Source organism: Muntiacus reevesi, chromosome 7 (assembly GCF_963930625.1).
Source record: "Muntiacus reevesi chromosome 7, mMunRee1.1, whole genome shotgun sequence".
In the NCBI taxonomy this organism is placed as follows: Eukaryota; Metazoa; Chordata; class Mammalia; order Artiodactyla; family Cervidae; genus Muntiacus; species Muntiacus reevesi.
Window position 1 is genome coordinate 18,084,983 of NC_089255.1, and position 21,125 is coordinate 18,106,107.

A 21,125-nucleotide genomic window follows, 5' to 3' on the forward strand; every position below is an offset into this window, starting at 1 on the left:
TGAGGTAGAAAATTAAGGCTTTTCAAATAGCAAGGCAGATCATAGATTTAGATTCAGCAAGGCCCCTGGGACATGCCCTTGCTCGATGATAAGCAAGTCATGAAGAATTTCACCTTTCTTTATCTTGATGACTTGAGGACTGCAACTCTAAGTCCCCAATGGTAGCTCAGAGCCTGGGTTATTATAGGACCTTCAATTTATGTATGTTGAATGAATGCACAAGGGAATGAATGAACGTATGCATGCAGAGTTACGGAAGCTAAGAAAATTAAAGGTGAGGATGGTCACCACTGTTAATTTATGCAGAAGAAGTTGATGAAAGATTAAAGGACTTCTTGATTAAGTCAGGTGACCTCAGAAGAAACAATTTCAGAAGCCTAAAAACTGAAGCCATATACTCCTCTCACAAAGTATGCAAATAATTATAGAAAGTAGAGAAAAGAAAAGATACAAAATGGAACCAATGGCTAAAGACCTAAGTTCAAGGAACTTGAAACTAACATATTATTTGGATTAATTATTTTAATAAAGTTTTTAATTTGGAATGATTTTAGACTTACAGAAAATTAGCAAAGATAGTTCAGAGAACTCCTATGCACTGGTTTAGCTAGTTTCATTTTTGCCCAATGTTAACATGATACATTACCAAGGTACATTTGTCAAAACTAAGACGCCAATACTAGGACTTCCCTGGTGGTCCAGTGGTTAAGAATCTACCTTCTGATGCAGGGGACACGGGTTTGATCCCCAGTCAGGGAACCAAGATCCTACATACCACAGGGCAGAAGTCATAGTGAAAGATTCTACATGCCACAACTAAGACCTGATGCAGTCAAGTAAATAATTTTTTTTTAAAAAGCCAAAAAAAAAAAAAAAGCGAATACTAGGACATCACTATTAACTAAACTCTGGTGATTCAGATGGTAAAGAATCTGCTTGCAATGCTGGAGACCCAGGTTCCATCTCTGAGTCGGGAAGATCCTCTGGAGAAAGGAATGGCTACCCACTCCAGTCTTCTTGCCTGGAGAATCCTATGGACAGAGGAGCCTGGCGGGCTACAGTCCGTGGGTTCGCAAAGAGTCAGACCCAACTGAGCAAGTAAAGCCTTCACACAGACTTCATTCAGGTCGCCAGTTTTTCCATGACCGTTTCAGGGTCCAAGCCAGGATCCCAGGTCACATTAAGTCTTCAGGTCTCCTCAATCTCCTCTAGTCTGTGACAGCCCCGCACTCTTTTCTGGTTTTCATGCCCTTGACATTTTTTTGACAATTTCTGGGAGTGTGGTCAGGGATGTTATAGAACATCCCTCCAAAATGGGTTTATCTGAGGTTTTCTCATGGTTAGACTGGAGTTATGGGTTTGGGGGAAGATTACCACAAATCTTCCATAAACCCTTCTTATCATGTGGTACTGGGGAGAGGGGCACATGATATCCACACAACATGACAAGGGATATTAACCTTGATTTTTTTTTTTTTGAACATAGTTCTTGCCATTGCCCCAGCATGGTCCTGTGCTATGGCCAGTCTCCCATCCTTCCAGGCACCCATGGAGCAGCATGGAGTCCCCTCTCAGACGTCCTCAGAACCTTGTTCCTTTGTGCCTTCACTGGAACCCTGTTACCACATTTATACTCTTTTGCTTTAGCAGCAACTGTCTTTCCTTTTACAGAGATTTGTTGAATGTCTGTTTAAACATCATCACAGAGAGTGAATGAAACAGACATGCACTTTAAAAAAAAGACATTCTTAAGGCTTGAGGAAGGAGACAGAGAGCACTGAAATGCAAAGTGAGATATAAACAGAGAACAAGACGGGGAAAAAATGGCAGCCAAAAGGAGACAGCCAAATCAAACAGGGGCAAAATTTGTGATGAAAATAGCAAATGAAAAATGGAATAGCGGTCAAAAGCAAAAGTTAAAAAAAAAAAATCTAAAGTTCCCAATTTTAAAATTTTGCAAAAGTAGAGGAAATTTAAGTGGTTCAAGTTTGTACAGGAACACAACGTAGATGGAAAAATATGTTTCAAATAGGTAAGGCAGATTTTAATGAGAAGCCAAATACTACAGTTTTCTGATCTTACAAAAGGAAAGTACTGCAGTTTGGAACGTGCAGGAACCTTTTGGCAACCCTTACTTGATTAATAGCTATCAGCTTGAGCTTAACAAAGGGTCTGAGGAGGACTGTCCTGAAGGCTTGCATAGGAGCCTGTTGTTTTCTTTGTATAAACAGTCACTTTGTTTTGAGAAGTAAACAGCAAAAGAATGTGAAATCCTTTTTTAAAAATTTAGGTTGGTAAATGGTTTTTGTTTATTTTTTGAGGAAAAAATGCATGAACATGTTTTCTAATGGGGCTCCTGCCCACGATGTCGTCTTAAATATTTTCTTCCACTCAACAATTTATTGTGCATAGTCTTTGTTCAGACACAGTGTCAAGAGTTGGCCCCTGCCCACAGAGACTCGTGGTCTAGTTACCATATGCCCTTTTTATTCTTTACCTTTCATTTACATTTTTACTGGTTTTGATATTGGGAGTCAAATCTCTTTTGCAAGCAAGAGTCTGGTTTTTGCTTCTTCTTTCTGTGGCCCAGGCTATGCACCATGCCAATTAGGAAAATGCATTAGCTATCAGAATGAGTGACCTGTTTCAGCACCTCTCCCCTAACCCCTGCCCAGTTTAAGTATTGGGTTGTTGATTCTGTCACTCTTCCCTTTGTGGTTGCAAGAGGAGCAACCTGTGAACACGATAGAGGCAGTAAATCTGTCTCCATAGGTTGGCTCTACTTTGTAACTCTCTTGCCAACCAAGCCCAGGCTGTTTGCAAGCAGCCTGCCTTGTCCAGCCTTTCATGCTATCCAGCACAAGTGCCAACACTGGGCATCCCATCCCAGATAAGAATGTCAACACAAGGTTATAAAAAATCATGTAATTCACACAAAACTATGTAACATGTTAAACCTTCAAGTTTCATACAGGAAAAAAAGATCCTACAGTATATCCCACAATCGCCAAATTTTTTTGTTTTTTTCACTGCCATCACTTATGATTGCTTAAAGAGTATGGTATCTTTCTCAGCTGGAACTGGCTCAAGGTCAGTGATGACTGGACCTCTCTGCCACTTTCTCAGGTTTGTGTTCTAGGCTCTTCTTTCTGGTGCTATTCTGTTCTAACTTGTATTCTTGTGACGTTGCTTAGTTCCCACATACCTGGTAAAAGGAGGAATGATATCAATATACCATGGAAGCTAAGTTGATTCATCAGTGGTTTCTCTAAGAAAGAAAGAAAGATTGAGTATCACTCATTATTAGAGAAATGCAAATCAAAACTACAGTGGGGTGTAACCGCCAACCAGCCAGAATGGCCATGATTTAAAAAATGTACAGACAGTAAATACTGGAGAGGATGTAGAGAAAAGGGAATCTGTTGATGGGGAATGTAAATTGATACAGCCTCTTTAGAGAACAATATAGAGATTCTTTAAGAAACTAGGAATAAAACTACAATATGACCCAGCAATCCCACTTCTAGGCATATACCCTGAGAAAACCATAATTCAAAAAGACACATAGGGGATTGGTTTAAGATGGCAGAGTAGAAGGAGATGCGTTCATCTCCTCCTGTGAGAACACTGAAATCACAACTAGCTGTTGAACAACCATTGACGGGAGGATATTGGAACCCACCAATTAAAGAGAAGCCACAATAAGATTGTAGGAGGGGTGCAATCATGATAAAATCAAATTCCCATGCCTGCTGTGTTGGCGACTCACAAACGAGAACAATAATACCAAAGAAGTCCTCCCACTGTTGTGAAGGTTCTGAGCCCCACGTCAGTCTTCCCAGGCTGGGGATCCAGCAAAGGGACTGGGAATCCCCAGGAATCTGACATTGAAGGCCAGTGGGATTTGATTACAGGACTTGCACAGGACTGGGAGAAAACAAGAGATTCCACTCTTAGAGGGCACAAGCAAAAGCTCGTATGCCCCAGGACCGAGGCGAAAGGAGTAGTGGCCCCACGGGAGACTAAACCAGACCTACCTGCTCGTGTTGGAGTGTCTGCCGTAGAGGCATGGGCCAAGAGCGGCTCACTGCGGCGGCGACGGCACTGGCAGCAGCAGTCCTGGGAGGTGCCCTAAGGTGAATGCTCTTAAAGGTTGCAATTAGCCCTACCATAGAGTCTATAGATGCCACAACTGGGTAGCCTCAGGCCAAACAGCTAACAGAGAGGGAGCATAGCCCCATCTATCAGCAAGCGATTGGATTAAAGTTGGTGGTCTGTGATGACCTGGAAGGGTGGAAGGGGGAGGTGGGTCGGGGAGAAACCCAAGAGGTAGGGACTATATGTATATGGATATCTGTGGTTGTTGTTCAGTCACTCAGTTGTGCCCGACTCTTTGTGACCCACGGACTGTATATGTATACACATAGAGCTGATTCACGTTATTTTACAGCAGAAACTAACACAACATTGTAAAGCAATTATCTGCCAATTAAAAATATAAAAAATTTTTTAAAGGAAGTAAAATTACAAACTTCAGCGGCTTCAACAGGACAGCAAAAGAAAGCAAATCAAAGCCTTAGTAGGGTTCTGCATAGGCTGGAGCCTTTACAGGTCTCTTTTCTTCTGTTGTTGTTGTGCAGTTGCTAAGTTGTCTGACTCTTTGCTACCCCGTGGACTGCAGCACACCAGCTTCCCTGTCTTCCCTCACTCCGGGAAGAGTGAGCAAACACTCTTCCCGGAGTTTGCTCAAACTCTTGTCCTTTGAGTGGGTGATGCCATCCAGCCATCTCATCCTCTGTCACCCCCTTCTCCTCCTGCCCTCAATCTTTCCCAGCATCAGGGTCTTTTCTAAAGAGTTGGCTGTTCGTATCATATGGCCAAAGTATTGGAGCTTCAGCTTCATCATCCATCCTTCCAATGAATATTCAGGGCTGATTTCCTTTACAATGGACTAGTTTGATCTCCTTACTGTCCTAGGGACTCTCAGGAGTCTTCTCCAGCACCACAATTCGAAAGAAAGGCACTCATCCTTCTTTATGGTCCCACCCTCACATGGGTACATGACTACTGGAAAGCCATAGCTTTGACTATCTGGACCTAGTCTAAGCAAATTAAAAATGAGTACCTATGGAGGGCTCCAGCCTCCAGAAGCAACTTCTTCCTGATGGTTCTCTAGGACTGCAGTTAGTTGTGCTTTTTGCTGGGCCTTTAATGGCTGCCCTGTGGCTCAAGCCTCTGCTTCATCATCTTGCCTCAGTACCTGCAAGCCAGTGCTGCCACTCTTTTGTCTTTGTACATTTTAAATATCCCCAAGATCGACTCCGGAACTCTAAGCTTCCTGTGTGGGGTGCTAAATTATATCCCGGGAACCAGTCATTGTTTTTGCCTGGCTTCTGGTAATAAATTTGCACAGGTTTTAAGTGGTTGGCTCTGAAACTTTCCCCCAAAATCCTGCTATTCTTAGGGCACTGTTTTGCATAACACAGGGTTTTTGAGGAGTCCATCTTGAAAGGCCTAGACTCATCTGTGTTTTCCTTTCAACCGCACTTAGATCTCTTCTCTCTGATATGTTCTTAGCTGGGGACATTGCTCCTTCCCTTGTCTCAGAGTTTGAAAGGTAGCAACTGAGGAGAAGACGGGTGGAGTCACCTAGTTCCTAGCAGTTACCTCAAGGTACTGTCACTGCAAACTCCATCTCCCTCTAGACTCCAAACTCCTTGAAGACAGAGATCAAATCTTTGGTCTCAACCCCTCTCATGCCTGCAGAAAATTCTAGATGCAGAGTTGGAATGTTAGCTCAATCATCTGTAACAGGTGTCAGAAAGCCAGATGCCCTCCTCAAATACACTCCTCATGGAAGCAGGCCCAGAATCGATCTGTACAATTTTTAGGGGTAAACCCCATGACACTCTAAGGGTCCCACTCTGATTCAACCAAGCAAACTGGCCAATACCCCAATTAGGTCTTCTAATAACTTGTCTTGAGCTCTTCTCCTGAAGCAGGGAGGAGCAAAGTCATTGCTACTAAAAAGTAAAATAGAAAGTACAGTGGTGCAATCATGTCTTTTGAAAGTAATAGTGGGTAAAGAAGAGAGAAATAAGAGTGTGGCTGAGAAAGATGTGTTACATGAGTTGTGAACATAGTTAAGCGAGTGGGAGGGCGACTTAATTATCCAGTGAAATAGGAACTGTCTAGACAAGTAACTCAGATAGCTCAGGCTGAAGCCAACCCTTCAGGAGCTTGTGCCAGAGCCCAACCTCGGTCCTGCCTACTGGAGTCCCAGGGTTTTGTTTTGCCCTGGGTTAAGCCGCATCCCAGTTGGCTGCCAACTGTTAACATTGACTGGCTTACCATAAGAAGCTCACAGCTAAGGGAATTCTTTTCCTTCCTGTCCACTGTAGTAAAGGGCAGATGAACTTGAGTCCAGCTTCCAGCAGTCATTCAAAATGCAAAGAACAGCTTCCCCCAAGTCCAGAGGGTCTTGGTTACCTTGGTCAGACCCTCCATATCCCGCCTTGCCCTGCTTCCCCTTGCAGATCCCTAGAGAAGAAAGCAAAATACACAGCACTGGGAAACAGAGAGCTTGCATTCCAGCTCTGTTGAGGACCTGCTGGGGATCTGGGGGAGGTCATTTAACCTGTCTGCTTCTGAGTTCCTTAACTGTGAAGTGAAGGAGCTGACCGAGAACGTGGCATTTTTTTTTCTGAAGAGAAAAGTGATAAAGCACATTTTCATGGTAGAAATTGTATAACATGGAAAAATATCATGTGTATATAAAGTATGCCTAAAATATCTGAATATTGAAAAGATATTATAAATACAATAAGGGATCCTGCTTCTCTTCCTAACATTACATGAAGCACTTCTCCATTCATTAAAATGATCCTGTGTCATTATTAAAGTTTCACAACCCCTGGGTTTCCAAACTTTCTTCCAGCTCAAACATTTTAGGATTCTTTGAGTGGTGATACCAAATAAGATTGAAGGTTTATTTAAAAGATACCTTTCTAAGAGAAGTGTTAGCATCTTTGACTGCCATGTTGGAGGCCCTGTGGGGAATCTAATCATGGGTCTCTTGTGTTCTCACATGCCTTCCTGAGTAAGCCAAGGATATGAAGCCATGATTGCTTTTTACCTGAGCCACTCTTCAGCATTGTGTTTTCGGCAAGCATCCCTGAAAAATGAGATGAGATCTACCTACGGAATGATGAGCAGGCTTGCTTACTGCTAGCTCTAAGAGTAGGACATCCCTCAGGGTCTTCAGCTGCAGTGCAAACCCACCACGCATGCAGCATCTATCTGGATCCCTCTGCATTGGCTCCAAGGGCTTGGCAGATGAGTAACTGATGTAAATACTGATGTCCGTGCCGCTTGCTGTGATGTAAAGGAATGAAATCTTTAGTCTCTGACCCAGGGGTCTCATGTCTTCTGCCAGCAATAGATTAACTCATTATCTTGTAAGTGGGGTCAGATCAGCTCTCAGAGAAAACAATCATTGCATGTTAGCTAAACAATGACAGTTTTGTAGCAAGGACATTTAGACTCCAAGAACGAAGTCATCTCATTTCACTTTACGCGGCTGATGAGTGGCAGAGCTGGAAATCAAACTGGGGTTTGTTGGACTCCAAACCCCACATATTTTATTGGCTGCTTTCACCATATCAGACACCATACTGAATCCTCTACCCAGTAGAAACCATTTCAAATGAAATTAACAAAGAACTTCAAATGGATTCCTCATTCAGAAAAATAGTTGATTCTAATTAGATGTTAAGTCTGAAGCTACTTTCCCTGGAAAATTTTACCATCTGTTACCTATTTGTAGGATTCATCTACCAAGCCACACCACTGGTTCATTTAGATTAAATGAAAGCATTTAAATCTGGTTGTTGTGGTGTTTTATTGGCTTTGAAAAGAATTTTTTCTCCAGCAGACTCCAGTTCATAAATATTATGGATATTCTTAAAAATGAAATAAATACAACAGGAATCATTCTAGTATCCATGCTGGTAGATGATATAAGCTTTCCATACTGGAGTGAAAAAAAGATAAATGAATAACCCTAGGGATGTGTGGCACTGCTATCCTAGGGCAAAAGGCTTTTTTTTTTTTTTTTTTAAGACTTATTTTTTCAAAAGCAGATGTAGGCTCCCGGAAATGCTGAAAGTAGAGAAACTTCCCATATCCTCCTGAGCCCAATGCATGGCCTTCCCCATTAACAACATCTCCTAGTACATTTTCACAACTGATGAACCTATAGTGACACATCATTATCACCCCAAATCCAGAGTTTACATTAGAGTCTGCTGCAAGAGATGTTTTTATTGATTAAAAGCAGAATATGACCCATTGACAAAACCTTGTTGCTAGAACACACATTGAACTTGCTGAAAGTACTCTCTGCAGTGTCTGGTATCTTGGAAGCACTCAGTAATTGGTAGGTGTTGTGATTAGGTGCTTGGAAGTACCTTCTTAGGCTTCCCTGGTAGCTCAGATGGTAAAGAATACACCTGCAATGTGGGAAACCTGGGCTCGATCCCTAATTTGGGAAGATCCCCTGGAGGAGGGCATGGCAACCCACTCTAGTATTCTTGCCTGGAGAATCCCCATGGACAGAGGAGCCTGGTGGGCTACAGTCTACAGGGTCTCAAAGAGTCAGACACTAGTAAGCGACTTAGCACAACACAGCAAGTACCTTCTCAGTGAATGACAGTTATTTGTTCATCCATTCAGGTGTTCCATAAGTGTCCTGGGCATGCAGCAGTGAGCAAGACAGAAGTTCCTGCCCTCATGGAGCTTATGTTCTAGAGGGGAGATCAGCAGTGAACAGATACACCGATATGGAGTATCACTGATGATAATTGCTCTGAAAAACATCAAATGGGAAGAAAAGGCTGGAGAGAGATGCTGTGGGTGCCACTCTTTCAGATTATGTCATCAGAGGTCTTTGCACTGAGATGATATTTGAGTAGAACCCGAGTAAGATATGGGAACAACAGCAGGAACATGTGGGTAGTAAGGCTACCTGGATTAAGAATAGACATGAGAGGGAAGACGTCCCTGATAGTCCAGTGGTTAAGAATCCAGCTTGCAGTGCAGAGGACATGGATTTAATCTTTGGTCAGGAAACTAAGATTCCACATGCCGCAAAGCAACTAAGCCCTGAACGCCGTGACTAGAGAGTCTGTGTGCTGCAGTGAAAGATCCTGCATGCGACTGAGACTCCATGCAGCCAAACAAATAATTAAAAAAAAAAGAGTAGACATGAGAGTTGCATAAAAAGGTTTCCTTGCAGTCCAACCTCATTTCCTGTTTTGGATTTTGACCTCTCTGTGGAACTCAACTCACTGATAGCATATGCATAGAGATGGCAAGCAGAGTCTTTTGCATTGTGAATGGATGATCAGAGTGCTCATCATTTGCTGTGGGTGGCCATTCTAGGAGGAGACATTTTTATTTAAACTGAACAAACACTGGTGTTTCCCACAGGCCAGGCTCTGATCCCAGAGTCTGAGTGTGACTGTGTTTGGTGGTGTGACTGAGCTGTGTTTTATCATCAGGAGCATGGAGAGCAGTGTGAGTAAAGATAAGGAGAAATAAAAACATGGCTTCTGTTTTCAGTGGAGCCAATCAGTTGGATGGGGTGCCAAACCATGGGAAGCTGGGAAACGAGGAGGAAAGGAAAAGAGAGTTGTTCTGGTTGTGGGCTGTTTATGGAACTGGCAGCCAATTTGGTTTCCATGGGCATTTTCATGGACATTTGGTATTGGTCCAAGGCAGAGGTTGGAGACACCAGCCTCTTTCTCTGCTTTTGGCTTAAAAGGACTGAAGAAAGAAGAATAGATTCTCTTCCCTTTTTAGCTAAAGGTGGGAAGATTAGATCTTTGGAATAACTGGGTCTTCTCACTGAGTCAAATAATGTAAATTTTATTGTCATTTTTCCTTCCTCCCCAGAAAAAGGAAAAAGATTTACTTTCACTGCAAATATTCGAGTGTTTATTGGGTTCATTTTCACAACAGAGTTAAAATGTGGGAAAACCAAATATTCCCCCTCCCACTGCTTTCATTTTGGCTTTTGCTTAATTTTGTAACATTAATTCTTTGATCCTTCCAACCATAAATCATTTAAGTGACTTTGATTAAATAGCTGCTTAACTTCCAAAATTCTTTGTATAATGATTGTATTTCTTGTCATATTCTGTATAATTATAATGAGGTTTTCCAAAGCAGGTTCAGATGCCAGCGCACCTGGACTCCTCCTGGCATGCCGTGATTTAAGGCAAGTTATTTCACCTCTCACAGCTTAGTGGGAGCATTGATAAGAAAAGCTTGGTATTTAATATATATCCCCCATGGAGATGGTGGCGGGAATTTTATTCAGTGTTTATAAAGGATCTTTATTGGAGACCCAAGGGAAGGCGATGCTTTAACATGCAATAGGAAATATGTTCTTTGGACCATCTAACCGACGTTATATAATGACTTGGTTTTTGGCTCCACATTCCCTACTGAGATTTTCTTCTGGCTTCTCTGGAGACTGAATTTTGCTATTTTCCCAGTGTATTAGAACTCAGGGGTGTGGCTGCAAGTTGAACACGTGGCAGCTTCTGTATCCAACATGGTCCTCATTTGGTGTGAATGCTCCCATTATGTCAACTGCCAATGTCTTTAGTTTTGGGGTATGAGCAGATCTGTGAAATGCAAGACCCTTAGTTCAACTCACAAGGTTTAGTCCAAAATTCTAGCAAATTACCATTAATTGTGCTGACCCCATGACCTTATTTTGCTCATGAGTTTGAGCAAACTCTGGGAGATGGTGAAGGACAGGAAAGCCTGGCTTGCTACAGTCCATGGGGTCGCAAAGAGTCGGACATGGCTTAGAGACTGAACAACAGCAGCAACAATGGCTTTGTTAGCAATACCTGTTGACTCCCACCAACTTTTATGGGTTTATGTGTTACAAAGGTCAAGCCACTTCAGTCTGGCGATGTTTTCCTGTGACCCCTATGTTTACCGTAACTATTAAGACGACAGTAAAATGTACAGAATGGACATGGTTCAAATATTTCCCACTGCTTCTGAAATGATTATTTCTCTGCAAGAACAGGAGACTCGTGAAATGTGGGCTTAAGGAGAGGCAGCAACAAAAACCATGGGTTTTCAAGTTTAAGCTAATATTTAAGGTAGGATAAAGACTTACTGGTAAATATTGATTTATCTTCCCACCTATTCCCCTAGGGGCTTAATCTCATAGCACAGAACATTAAGCAATTGTTTATTATTCCAGCAGTATTATAAAAACAATACTGAAATTCTTTTCCTTCTTTCTTTCATTTTTATTTTCTTTAAGAAATAAAAAGCATCTAATATCCCCACAGGGCAGAACAACTGTGTATGAGACAGCGACACACCCACATAGGAATAGGCCTTGCTGGGCTCCAGTCTTCACAGGACTCTGCTTTTCTTCCTGGCCTGGGGTCTTACCTGCAACAAAACTTGAAAGACTTCTTTTAACTCTAGGCTTTAAAGAGAGCTAAAAGGATTGGTGGTAAATGATTGACCCCCCAGGAGTCAGGTGAACCATCCAGAGCAGCGCTGCTAGGGACACTCTGAGATGATGGAAATGTTCTATATCTGTTGTTGCTGGGTGGTCACCATGAACCATGTGTGGCTGTTGAGCACTTGAAATGGGGCTGGTGCAACCAAGGGACTGAATTTTCCATTTTATTTCATTTTTAATAATTTAAATTTAAATAGCCACCTGGGCTAGTATGATTACCATAATGCATAGCACAGATTTATAGTTTCTCAAGAGTTACCTAAAAATACGTATACTCCCACACACGTACAATAAAAGTAAAGCTGAAATGCAGAAGTGGTTCTGATGTTGCCTTGAACCCTGCCTACCCAGGGGAATGTCAAGTCCTGGGACAGTCTGGCCCTCCCTTTGTGGTTGACCTTTGTCCCTGCCTCTCTTCTGTATTTCACCTTCCCTGCCTTCTCTCTCTCTATGTGTGTATGTGTGTGTGTGTGTGTGTGTGTGTGTGTGTGTGTGTGTATATAAAACAACTTTCTTGTGGTATGTCACATACCATATAATTCATGTTCTGAAATTCAACAGTTTGTCCTAAAACAGTTTGTCCTAAAAACTCACAAAGTTATGCAACCATTACCCCATCAATTTTGTAACTTTTTCATTACACCAGAGAGAAAGCCTGTACCCATTAGCAGTCATCCTCCATTTCTCCCCAAACTCTCACCACCCCCCACAACCCCTGGCAACCACAAACCTACTTTCTGTCTCTATAGATTTTCCTACTTTGAACATTTCACATAAATAGAATCAGACAATATATGCTCATTTCTGTCTGGATTCTTTCACCTAGCTTAAAGTTTCCAAAATTCATCCATGTCGTAGCATGTTTCCGTAGTTATTAATTCCTTTTTGTTGCTGAATAATATTCCATTGTGTGGATATGCCAATTTGTTTATCCATTCACCAATTGATGGCCATTGGGTTGTTTTCATTTTTTGGCTTTTATAAATACTGATGTAATGAATATTCATATGTAAGTTTTTGTGTGAATGTATGTTTTCATTCCTCTTAGGTATATAACCAGGAATGAAATTGCTGCTTTCATATGGTAACTTTATGTTTAACCTTTTCTGGAACTGTCAGACTGTTTTCCAAAACAAGTGCACCATTTAACATTTCCATCAGCAATGTGTGAGTATTCCAGTTTCTCCACATCCTTGCCAACACTTGTTATTGTCTATCTTCTTTATTATAGCCATTCTAGCAGGTGTATGAGCATATCTCATTGGGGTTTTGCTGTGCGTTTCCTGATAGTCTGCAACTCTTTGCCCCAGCCAGTCACATTTATGCAGGCCCTTGCCAGAGGTAGATTTGCCCTGGGAATGCAGGTTTGCAAGAAAAGATCAAGGTCCATTTGAGGTGTTTCTTCGGAAATAACAGAGGTTACTTACTTCTGTGGCTCAGTTACGCACTGAAACCAGGGGTGATCGTATTCAACCATTTCATGCCCAGCTAGATGTCAGATATATTTCTACTTTTTCTGGGTCAGATTCCTGGGCAGGTCTTCTCCCCCTCAAAACAGTCTCCGTAGGAACTTCCCTGGTGGTCCACTGGTTAAGAATCTAATGCCAACGCAGGGGACATGGGTTCAATCCCTGGTCCGGGAACTAAGATTCCACATGCCCTGGGGCAGCTAAGCCTGCGTGCCACAACTACTGAAACACAAGTGCCCTGGAGCCTGTTCCCTGCAATAAGAGATGCCACCGCAGTGAGATGCCCACGCCCTGCAACTAGAGTAGCTCCCGCTCACCTCAACTAGAAAAAGCCCACGTGCATCAGTGAAGACCTAGGGCAGCCAAAAATAAATAAATTGAATAATTAACTAAAACAGTCTCTGTAAGTAAAAGTGGTTTGCGGGAAAACTAGAGGAATACTTTTTAAATTTCCGATTACAAAAGAATTTCCCCAATAGTCCTTTCTCAAATAGGCACGAAATACTCTTAAGATCAACCTTCAGATCATCACGGTTTAAATGTTGCAGAGCAAGGATCAAGATGCTGACACAGAATGAAAATGGAAAAACAAAAGTCCAAGTGTAGATGGCCCAGACAGGCAGGGTGAGCTCCGATGCCTCGTGTTCAGGGCATCTAGCATCCATTTTTTTTTTTTTTTTTACCAAATATTGAGTGCTCCATGTGCCAGGCACAGCTCTCGCAATGAAACAGTGAGCAAAATGGGCCTGGTGTTTGTTTTCACGAGGTCAGGCCAATATTAGCCTGCCAGGAAGGCACAGGGTGGGGCGCTCTGTGATTGAAACCACCCATGCTTGCTTGTTCAGTCTCTTTCCAGGTTCTCAGATAGCACCTCGGAGGGAGTTTCATCATCCCAGCATGACTCACCTAGGTGTCCTTTCTTTTTTTTATTATTGAATAAACTTTCTTTCTTTCCTTTTACTTTCTCTCTCTTTTCAAAGCATTCCTTTTAGCTAATGTAATTTCTAGAACTGAGTCTTTTTAGCATCTTGGGAGGTTAAGAGTTTGGAGAAATACATTACTGTTGATACTGTTCCCTGTATTTCTGTCACATTTCTACTTATTCTTTAATGCATTGCTTGAGTTACTACCTTTTCAGTGAAATATCACCATCACTGTCAGTCCTGACGGCCTCCAGGAATAAATATTCCTGCACTTCTGTAGCACCTTGTACCTGCATCATAATGCTTGCTGTGTTACAGAAGCAAAAGTTCTTTTTTTTTTTTTAGAAGCAAAGTTCTTTACCTGTTAGCTTCCCTCACCAGTCAGTTAACATCTCAGAGTAAGGTTTTGTGTCTGAGTTTTGTTTATATTTTCAGCTCCAAGCACAGCAATTCACATCTAACTATTGATCTATAAATACTGAATAATGAATGAAGGAATGAACATATAGAAGAGTAAAAAAATCCCTTGAATCCAGATTCTTTAGTGTAGCAAGGAATACTTTGTCTTTGAAATAGCAATGAATTGGCAACTCTTGTGATCCTGGCTTATTATTTCCTATTGACTTTTTAATTTAATAGGGAAAAGCATAAATACATTTTCTATTGGAAAATTTATTTTTAAAACAACAAAAACTAGATAGGGAAAGACAACAAGCAGTCAGTTGTTGCAGACCTTCAATGCAGAAGCTAATACTACTCTTTTATTCTGGGAAGCAGAATCCACCTCTTACCCCACAGAGTGCCCTGGCAATATTATTTCTTGGGTAAAGAATGAGGAACCAAGTCTAGCAGACCGTGGACAAGCCCAGATATGCAGGGGATAAAGTAGGCTGGACCTGGGACAGAACCAAGGGCCTAAAGCTACATAAACAACCAATAGTACAAGCACCTTTTGACTCTTGGAATAAAAGCAAGACCTCAAGTTAGAGCCAAGAGGGCAGGCAGGAAGCTGGGCAAAGGACAGGATTCAGGATAAGCAACAAATTACACCGGAAAATAAAAACATAAATCTTAGTTGCAGGAAGCCCGAAACCTAGTATTTCAGGAAAAAGGAAAGCAGTTAGAGATCAGAGCAAATAAACTGATCTAAAACCTAGGCAGAGTCTAGGGAATAATCATCGTGACACAAGCTGATGGGGAAGCAGTGTGAGGGAAGACAGAATCAAGAGGATCAGGGGGTCAAGCAGGGTCAAGTTCACATCCCTTCAGCACTGACAGAGGCCTCCCAAAGGCTGAGGCAGAACTGAGAGCCTCTTGGTACATGAGGATGCATCATCCTTGCAATGCTTGTAGTACCAGTTATCCTGTTTCTCACTAACAGGAGAATTGTGATTTCCATTAAGAAAAAGTGAAAGTTGTGTCCGACTCTTTGGGACCCCAGGGACTGTACAGTCCATGGAATTCTCCAGGCCAGAATACTGGAGTGGGTAGCCATTCCCTTCTCCAGGGAACCTTAACCCAGGGGTCGAACCCAGGTCTCCCACATTGCAGGTGGATTCTTTACCAGCTGAGTCACCATGGAAGCCCAAGAGTACTGAACTGGGTAGCCTATCCCTTCTCCAGTGGATCTTCCCGACCCAGGAATTGAACCAGGGTCTCCTGCATTGCAGACGGATTCTTTACCAGCCACACTGAAAGGCTATCCTTAATTATAGCCTGCCACAGTATTGTCTAATTTGCTCTTTACCTTGAATGTCTGAGGTAGGTAGGAACTTACTTTTAAAACCATTTTACATGACAATGGACTTGTATCCAGAGTACATAAAGAACTCATAATCTTAGGACTTCCCCGGTGGTCCAGTGGCTTAGATTTCATACAGTCCCAATGTAGAGGCCCAGGTTCTATCCCTGGTCAGAAAACTAGATTCCGCATGCCACAACTAAGACCTGATGCTGCCAAATAAATAAATATTAAAAGAAAGAATTCATAATCTAAAAAGAATAACAACCTGTTAAAAGAAAATGCTCAACATCATTAGTTATCAGGAACATGCAAGTTAAATCTTACATGGACTACCACGAATAGCACTTCCATGCACTACCATGCAGAATCACGAATTGGGAAAACCACAGCTTTGATTAACAGACCTTTGTTGGCAAAGTAATGTCTCTGATTTTTAATATGCTGTCTAGGTTGGTCATAGCTTTTCTTCCAAGGAGCAAGCGTCTTTTAGTTTCATGGCTACAGTCGCCATCTGCAGTGATCTTGGAGCCCAAGAAAATAAAGGCTGTCACTGTTCCCATTGTTTCCCCATCTATTTGCCATGAAGTGATGGGACCAGATGCCATGATCTTAGTTTTTTGAATGTTGAGTTTTAAATCAGTTTTTTCACTCTCCTCTTTCACTTTCACCAAGAGGCTCTTTAGTTCCCCTTCACTTTCTGCCATAAGCATGGTATCATCTGCATATCTGAGGTTATTGATATTTCTCCTGGCAGTCTTGATTCCAGCTTGTGCTTCATCCAGCCCAGCATTTCTCATGATGTACTCTGCATATACGTTAAATAAAGTGGGGCAGCAAATAAACGGCAGAGTCATGAGCTTCCCTGATGGCTCACCAGGTAAAGAATCTGCCTGCAGTGTAGGAGATGTAGGAGATGTGGGTTCAATCCTTGGGCTGAGAGATAGCTGGAGGAGAGGATGACAACCCACCCCAGTATTCTTTCCTGGAAAATCCCATGGACAGAGGAACCTGGAACTCTATGGTCCATGGGGTCACAAAGAGTTGGGCATGACTGAAGCAACTTAGCACACACGCACAATACTTGAACTTGGGCTAACTGAGATCAGAGCCAGGATCCCTTTGGCCGCATCATTCGCTCAGCCTAGAGAAAGGTAAGGAAGAACAGGAGGGAGGCTCCCTTTACCAGAGGAAGGAAGAGCAGTCATCACAGAGATCGCATTTCTGACTTGGACAGAAGACTTGTAATGGTGCCTGTAATGGACAGAGCCAATTCCTTTTGGCCACCTGAGAAAGTAATTAGGAGGACTTGAAAGACATTTGCACAGAGATAAGCATCACCATTTGATTCATGGAACCTGCCAGTAGAGAAGGTGTTAAGGTTATTCTATTGCTGGTCTCCACCTTGAGTAGTAAATAATTAATGTGTTTCATTTTTAAGACTTTTCAAAAACACTTTATGAATTAACCACCACATTTCCATTGCAAAAAATAGAAAATAACAAACAAAAGAAGAAAAAATTAAAACTTCCTAGGGCTTATTGTCCGGTGATGATCTCATACTTCTTTATTTGTTAATAAATAAAATGATTTCGGCTTAACAAAAACAGGATCATACTAAATGTACTGTTTTATAATGTGCTTTTAAAGCAACATATTGTGAACATTTCTTTCTGTTGGAGAGTATAAATAGATAGCCTTTCTATTGAGTACATAACATTTCACAAATGGTCATATCCAAATTTATTCATCTAAGCCTTGCTATTATATATTTAAGATGTTTCTATTTTTTTGCTACTACCTACTAACCTCCTGCAAAGTGAACATCTTATAAATGATGTTCTTGGTTATAGAACTTTCAAGTATCCTATAGAAGTAAAAATTTGGGGTTAAAGTTGAGATTTGGATGTCTTTAAAACATGTAATTCATGGTGTCATTTTTTTCTTTGGGGAATAGTTTTACCAGTTAGCATTCACCAGCAATGAATGAATGAGTTATCCTATGTCTCCCTAATGCTGTGACTTTGGTCCCCACGTTAGATATCACCTCTTCACGGAAACACAATCAGGGTTAGAAATTAACCTTTGACATTGGCTAGCTCCATCTCTCAAGCCATGCCTGAATCCTCTTTTGGAGTCTACTAGGTTGAGATGAAAAATATTTCTTTTAAAATGTGAATTTGAGAACATGGTTGGTGTTTAAATGTACTAGAAAAATTGGGGGAGTTAGAAAGAGAAATGATCCTGACGTTCAAATACTATGGTTTCAGGGTGGGCTATATCATCATGCATTGCAGTGTGTTACATCTGGCAATTCACTTGCTTACTCTGCCTGGGCCTCAGTGGCCCCATCTCTAAGATGAGGGGTTGAAGAGGACCCCATCTTTACTTGGTCTTCCAATATGACATTCTATAAATCTTGGCTATTTGAAGCATTCCTTTCTGAGGCTAGGCTTGTAAATTGAGAGTTGTCAGGCCTTTAAAATGTAGCTAGTGTGGGAAAGGAAAAAACCCAGCAGCTAGTTTGCTGCTGGGTCAGAATTCTCTGTTCTTTGTGAAGTAATAAATTGTATCTTGGCTCCCGGATTATTCCAGGTTGCCTCGGGTTTTGCGGAAGTGGCTTTTTCAGGAATTGTTCCCATTGCCGGAAAGTGGGTGTTAATTTGTGCCTTGGCTGTTTTTCAGGGCACATGCTGGCAGAATCCTAGCGGCTTTTTCAGAGGCTCAACAGATGCCATGACCGGGTTGTGGCTCTCCTCGCAGGATGACACACACCCTGCATGAATACCCCAAAACAGATTCATATCAGAAACCTAACCTTTATCGTGGACCACTTAACCTTGGCCTCTGAAGTGTATTCTTGACCGAGTAGAAGCACTCTGATCAACATACCACAGGAAGCAGGATAACCACAAGCATTGAAATTGGTCAGTATTCCTTAGTGAAATATCTGTGATCCACTCAAATGGGGTGCAGGTGGTATCTTGGAAGAGGAGACGAAGTCAACCAAAGAAAGGAAGGAATAACACCGAGTAATATTTGTGTTTAGTTCTCAACAGTTTACAGCCTCTGCTGACCACCTTCTTTATTCCAACAGCACGTCTGACATCTCTTCATCACCATTTTGTCCTGATTCACCCAGCAAGCAAATGCAAAAGCTGGCGTCATGACTGTGAATGGCCCAATAGCTTCTGCAACAAGCACGGAGCTTGGCTTGAATTCCCCCAAGTCTCTGCTTTCTTGGCAGACTTTGCAGTCTCACACCTCCTTCCTCTTCTATCTTTCTCTTCTGTGTCAACAGCTGAAAAGCAACTCTACTTTCTTGCACTGTGAGTGGAAGGTAGCAAATTGAAGTCAATTTCCCATCTTTGGGGCCTCCCAGGTGGCGCGAGTGGTAAACAATCTGCCTGCCAATGCCAGAGACACAAGAGATGTGGGTTCAATTCTTGGGTTGGGAAGATCCTTTGGAGAAGGAAGTGGCAACCCACTCCAGTATTTCTTGCCTAGAAAATTCTTCAGTGTGATGTGCTTAGAAGACACTGTCTAGTCAACTACGTTCTGGACTTTATAGTCATTTAGCCGTCACGATTTATGCCATGTTCATACACCACATGTACTATTACTTACTTAGTATTTGTCTTCAAATAAATGCACTATTTCATTTTTTATTATTCTAAATAATACAGTATCTGTGAAATCATCGGTTAGACATAATGGTTATAGTTTTCTATAATTATAAATAATTATAGAAATAATTGAAATAATTACATAGCTATTCAATATTTTAAATGTTCATTGATACTGTGTAATATATTTCACTTTTATTCTCTTTGTTATGCACACCATATTCTGAGAAATGCATTAAAATTAAATGAGATTTAAAATTCTGTTGAATTCAATTGGCCACATTTTCCGCGCACGGTAGCCACAGTGGCTAGTGGCTACCATGTTGGACAAGGCAGGAAGCAGCTGTCACCCCGGAACGTTGTGCTGGAAGGCTCTGCCTCAAGTTTGCCCAGAGCACGTTGACTGCTTTCATGGACTAAAGCTACACTTACATAAAGTAAGATCACCAAAAGGACTGAGCATTGCGAATAATGATGAACTTAGAAAATGCTAGCAAAAATGTCCATCTCTCTACCTTCCGTATGTGTCTAAGTGTGTCCTCTGCTTTCCTGCTTCTCTTCTTCTTGCTCCACCTGTGTGTGTCGTGGGTCACTTTTTAAAATTGATGTGTAATCTATAATGTTGTGTTAGTTTCATGTGTAGAGCAAAGGGATTCAGTTACACACAAATATGTATATTCTTTGTCAGATTTTTCCATGATAGGCATTATGAGATATTGAGTACATTCCCTGTGCTACACAGTAAGACCTTGTTGCTTACCTGTTTCACATATAGTAGTGTCGGTTCAGTTCAATCACTCAGTCATGTCTGACTCTTCGCGACCCCATGGACCTCAGCACGCCAGGCCTCCCTGTCCATCAGCAACTCCCTGAGTTTACTCAAACTCATGTCCATTGAGTCGGTGATGCCATCCAACCATCTCATCATCTGTCGTCCGCTTCTCCTGCCCTCAATCTTTCCCAGCATCAGAGTCTTTTCCAATGAGTCAGCTCTTCGCATCAGGTGGCCAAAGTATTGGAGTTTCTGCTTCAGCATCAGTCCTTCCAATGAATATTCAGGACTGATCTCCTTTAGGATGGACTGGTTGGATCTCCTTGCAGTCCAAGGGACTCAAGAGTCTTCTCCAACACCACAGTTCAAAAGCATCAATTCCTTGGCACTCAGCTTTCTTTATAGTCCAACTCTCACATCCGTACATGACTACTGAAGAAACCATAGCCTTGATGAGACGGACCTTTGTTGGCAGAGTAATGTCTCTGCTTTTTAATATGCTGTCTAGGTTGGTCATAACTTTCCTTCTAAGGAGTAAGTGTCTTAATTTCATGGCTGGTATACATTAATCCCAAACTCCTAATATTATCTCTCCCCTACCACTCCCCATTATCCTTTTTGGTAATCCTAAATTTGGTTTCTATGTCTGTGAATCTATTTCAATTTCATAAGTAAGTTTATTTGTATCATTTTTTAGCTTCCACATTTAAGTGATATCATAAGATATTTGTCTGCCTTACTTTGCTTAATATGATAATCTCTAGGTCCATCCATGTTGCTGCAAATGGCATTATTTCATTCTTTTTATGGCTAAGTAATATTCCACTGTGTATATGTACATCTTTATCCTTTCATCTGTTGATGGACATTTAGGTTGCTTCCATGTCTTGGCTGTTGTAAATACTGCTGATATTACATTCCTAGTTCACTTTCGTTCTTGCCCTTAGTCCTTCCTCTGCCTTTCTACCTATGTTCCTCTTATCTTCCCACCCCAGAATCTCCCTTAATTCAATTTTAATTTCGCTTTGTAAATT

The 21,125-nt window shown here is 41.7% G+C and overlaps 1 protein-coding gene and 2 long non-coding RNA genes across 4 annotated transcripts in view; 1 reads left to right on the forward strand and 2 right to left on the reverse strand.

The window, feature by feature from the left end:
• The window catches only part of THSD4 (thrombospondin type 1 domain containing 4), a 630,546-nt gene that overhangs the window by 360,857 nt on the left and 248,564 nt on the right, over nucleotides 1-21,125 (forward strand). The gene's annotated exons all lie outside the window — the stretch shown is intronic.
• The window catches only part of LOC136171490 (uncharacterized), a 43,163-nt gene that overhangs the window by 7,959 nt on the left and 14,079 nt on the right, over nucleotides 1-21,125 (reverse strand). The gene's annotated exons all lie outside the window — the stretch shown is intronic.
• Nucleotides 3,258-6,524, reverse strand: LOC136172304 (uncharacterized). The gene is made up of 3 exons (XR_010663999.1): nucleotides 6,352-6,524; nucleotides 4,038-4,119; nucleotides 3,258-3,268 (listed from the first exon to the last, which is right to left on the reverse strand). It is a non-coding gene; the product is annotated as an uncharacterized lncRNA (long non-coding RNA).